The 4,723-nt window shown below is 43.7% G+C and overlaps 1 non-coding gene across 1 annotated transcript; it reads right to left on the reverse strand.

Moving 5' to 3' along the window:
- Positions 1–2,505: 2,505 nt before the first annotated feature.
- TRNAG-CCC (transfer RNA glycine (anticodon CCC)) lies at positions 2,506–2,578 on the reverse strand. The gene has a single exon. It is a non-coding gene; the product is annotated as a tRNA-Gly (tRNA).
- Between the last annotated feature and the right edge of the window lie 2,145 nt (positions 2,579–4,723).

Here is a 4,723-nt window from a genome sequence, read left to right on the forward strand (position 1 = left end):
TTTCTACTCATGACGATACCGTTCAAAGAGCTTCTCTGGCTTGGTTTCTAGAGTTCTGGACATAACTTTACTGTTCTGAATGCATAGTGTCCTCCAAACGTGGGCCCAGTGACAAGTAATGGTTAATGGTTGGAGCTGGCCTCTCAGCGGAGAGCTTTGCAGAATTTGACAACTCAGCCGACCTCGACAACTCAGCCATCCCACACATTTCATGGCTTCTACTCTTGTGCAGCCCAAACAATTTTCCCCCTGGCAAATCTAATCGGCACTGACCTTGACTAGGTCAGGGTTTCTCAACCTTAGCACTGTTGGCATTTGGGGCCAGATAATTACCTGCTGCGGGGAGCTGTCCTTTGCAGGACGTTTAGCAGCTTCCCTGGCCTCTACTCACTGGATGCCAGTGGCATCCCCTAACTTGTAACAATCAAATATAGGTCCAGACATCAACAAATGCCCCTTGGGGAGCAAAACCGCTCCTGGCTGAGAACCATGGTTAGATGAACCCAAGGAGGATGACTGCCACTTCCAACAGACAGTGAGCTTCTCAAACAAGGGACTCAGGAAACATATGTCAATCATCTTTGTATCTCTCTCCCTGGCACATAGTAGGTGTTCAGTCACCAATTCATTCCACAAATATTTGTTAAGCACCTATTATGTCCTAGGCACTCTTGCAGGAGATAGGGATACAGCACTGAACATCAGGTAATCCCTGGCTTCAAGGAGTTTATATTCCAGAAGGGGCAAGATATTAAAAATATAAATAAAAGTAAAAATAAATATAGAGGGTAATTTTAGGCACTAAGGGCTTTGAAGAAAAAATGCAGATAAATATGAAAGAGGGCTGCCTTAGCCAGTCTATCAGTTGGAATTAAGTTGGTAACAGGATCCAAAATAACTGTGACTTCACCAAAATAAAAGTTTGTTTCTCTCTCAAGTAGAAGTCCAAAAGCAAGTAATCCAGGGCTGTTATGGCAGTTCTGCTCCATGAAGTCCTCAGTGATCCGGCTCCTTCCATTCTGTTGCTCTGCTGTGCTTGGCCTCCATTTCCAAAGTTACCTCATGGTCTGAGGTGGCTGCTCCAGCTCCAGCCATCAGGTCACGTTCCAGCCAGCAGAATGAATAAATGGGGAGAAGAAGCTAAAGGCATGTACCAATGATCTTTTAAGGTTGGTTCTTGGATACTGCCAGATGATATTTCTGTCTATATTGCATTGGACAGAACTTGGTCATGTAGCCATAACCAGTTTAAGGGACACTGGCCAATTATGGACTCAGCTAAAAATAGGAGGTTCCATTTCTTTGGAAAAGGGGAAGAGTGGATACTGGGGGACAGCTAGAAGTCTGTGAAGGAGATGGTCAGGGAAGGCCTTTCTAAGGAAGAGACGATGAGAAGGAAGGCTGTCGTGAAAGAACTTACTGGCAGGAGATGCAGATGTGCAAGCGCCCTCAGTTGCCAGTAAGGCCAGTCTGGGGGAAAACGGGTGGAGGCTAGATCACATAAGACTTCTGGGGCATGGTAACAGGTCTAGATTTTTATTCCACTTGCAATGGAAAGCCTTTGGAGGGTTTTGAGCCAAAAAGAGATGTTATTTATGGTTTCAGAAGATCACCCTGGCTGCTGTGTTAGGTCAGAAGTGGGAGAGGCAGAGAGATGGGTTAGCAGGCTGTTGGGGTAGAGAAATTGGTGGCTTGAATTGACCTATACAGTGCACATGGTGAGGAATGATCCCATTTTTCATATAATGCCATAGCATATCAGAGTCAAAGTGCACAGGGCTACCTGAGGGATTTGATATGGGGTGTGATAGGAATAAGAAAATATTAAAATGTTTTCCAGGATTTGACATATGGCATTGTCATTTATTGATATAGAAAAGGCTTGGGAGGAGGCAAATTTGGGCCAAGCGTTCTGTTTTGACCAAGTCAAATCTAAGATACGTATGAGATCTCCAACAAGAGATGCCAAGCCAAGAGCTGGAGATGCAAATTTGAGAGTCATCAGCCTAAAGATGGTTGCTTTAAGGGTAAGTGTGAATACAATGTTAGAGATAATTGGCTCAAACGAAAGGAAAGTTATATGTTTTAAGTGCAATCAAACAAATTCAAAAACCTAGAATCATCCATCTTAAAGGCCCTCCCTACAAGCCCACTTCGGAATCACCAAATATGCAACTCTTTGCTCTTGGTCTTCTAGTTAAACCTGGCTTAGCATGTTCAACTAGAAGCACCGCTCACAATAAGCCAAAAGCCTTTAACATCGTTAAAAAGAACCCGAAAGGGCTTCTTCTGTTGTATTTGCATCACATCAATGGGGTTTTCTGATTTTTTAAAAAATTGCAGTTGTGCAATATTTAGGCCATCCTATAGTTTATTATTTTTTTTAATTTTTAGATATTTATTAATCTGGCTGTGCTGGGTCTTAGTTGCAGCACGCAGGATCTTCATTTTTGCTTGCGGGATCTTCGTTGAGGTGCGTGGGATCTTGTGGCATGCGGGATCTGGTTCCCTGACCAGGGATTGAACCTGGGCCCCCTGCGTTGGGAGCGCAGAGTCTTAACCTCTGGACCACCAGGGAAGTCCCCATCCTATAGTTTAAATAGGCTTTTTTGGGTTTGCTTGGGGAAGTAACCAATTGATGCCATCTCTACAGGAAAACAAACTTGAAGGTATACACTTTGGGAACACAACCACCTGCTTCCTAGTTAAGAACTGCCATCACATGATTTTCATCAGACCCAATGCCTAACACCTAGGAGTTTATAATGTAACAATAAAAGTGGTGGCGCTAGATAGCATTATTATTTGAGCATCACCTATATGCCAAGTACGTTACAGACAGAATTCTAATCACGCAGGCTTGATGGGGAGGTGTTATTCTCCCCCATTTTACAGATGAAAATACCAAGCCTCAAAAAGATTGTGTGTCTGACTAAAGAACCGGATCTGCCTTTCCTTAGACTTTTCAAAAAGCCTAATTATTCACTGAGCCTTATTATTTATTGGAGTATCTCACTTAGCTTTCCCATTTGCTCACCTAAAAGTAGAAGCCCCATCTCATTCTTTTTTTTTTCCAATCAACTATGGTTTCTGGCATATAATGGGTAATCAAATATTTATTGAAAGAATAAACTAGAGACAAAAATATGACCACACAAAAAACAACAAATTCATTAAAGGGGTAGAATTGGAATTCTTAAAGAGTGCTGAGATATCACTGAGTCTAGAGGACATTACTTAGCTAGCCCCGGTGGACTATGGCCTCAGGAGTGTTTGGTGTGGTTTCCAAATTCTGGGGAAAAAGTTATATTAGTTACCAATATTCAAAAACTGAGAAATTGCAAACAAAAAAAATCCAGATTTTTTTTTTCTTGCTTCCTTTGAAATCTGGCAGCATTGGACCCACATTTTCACAGGTTAATAAGGAGAGAGAGGGGCTGCCCTTGCCCCATTTAGATTTCTACCTAGGCCCCTGGAGGTATCTGAATCTGCAACCACAACTGTAAACTCCCTTACTGTAGAAGCAAGAAAACTGAGGCCCAGCATAGCAAAGTGACTTGCTGTGAAGGACACTTACTCCCAGCGGAAGGCTCTTTCTACACTCTGCTGCCGAGGATACACATGCATCCTGAAAATTCATATTTGTCATGACTACACAACAAACACACATATACAGAGATGAGGAAAAAAGCTGAATATGTGGATTGGGTTAATAAAAAAGATCTTATAGGTTAAAAAAATTGCAAGGCAATAAAATTTCTATTGCCTTTGGTCAAAGCGTCGGCCTATTTTAATCTGGACCTCCTTCCACTTCTTTAAGGAAATAGTAAGTCGTGGGTAATATTTATTCCAATTCTGAATTAGCCTTGGTTTCACTTTCTAAATCATTCAGTAGTGGTTTGGTAAGATGTCGAGAAATAATGAAATAAGAAATTGGAGGGTGGGGTGCAGAGAGAGAGAAAGAAACAGCTGGTTTATGGGGAGGCCTCCTGGGAGTTGCTATTCGACCAAGTGGTGATTAATAATATGGTGAGCAGAATATGGCCAAAATACACCCAAATGGTAATTAAAGTGTTTCTTCCTCCCTTACTCACTCTGTAGGGCCCCCTTGAGGTGCTCTTTGAATTTATTTCCTTTCCCCCAGGTGCTCTCCCCCTCCCCCATTGAAGGGGGGAGGGGGAGTGTCACCAGAGAACCAGAAAAACAAAATCAGCAACCTCTGGACCCGGTTCAGTAAATCATTGATCTATTAAGTCAGAAAGGTTGAGACACGCACTTCAGATTGCGTTTTTTGTACCCCAGGCCAGTGCTTGTCACATTTTAATGTGCTTGTGAGTCACTTGGGATCTTGTTAAAGTGCAGACTGATTCAGCAGGTCTGGGCTGGGGCCTGAGATCTGACATTTCTAACAAGCCCCCAGGTGATGCCAATGGATGCTGCAGGTCCGGAGACCACACTATTGAGCAGTGAGGCCCTAGATAGAACAGTGGTTTTCAAACTCGCTTGCCCATTTTGAATTACCCTGGGGGATCTTTTTTTTTTTTTTTTTTTTTTTTGTGGTATGCGGGCCTCCCTCTGTCGCGGCCTCTCCCGTTGCGGAGCACAGGCTCCGGACGCGCAGGCTCAGCGGCCGTGGCTGACGGGCCCAGCCGCTCTGCGGCATGTGGGATCTTCCCAGACCGGGGCGCGAACCCGGTTCCCCTGCATCGGCAGGCGGACGCAC

The sequence above is a fragment of the Physeter macrocephalus genome, chromosome 14, assembly GCF_002837175.3.
Source record: "Physeter macrocephalus isolate SW-GA chromosome 14, ASM283717v5, whole genome shotgun sequence".
NCBI classification, from domain to species: Eukaryota; Metazoa; Chordata; class Mammalia; order Artiodactyla; family Physeteridae; genus Physeter; species Physeter macrocephalus.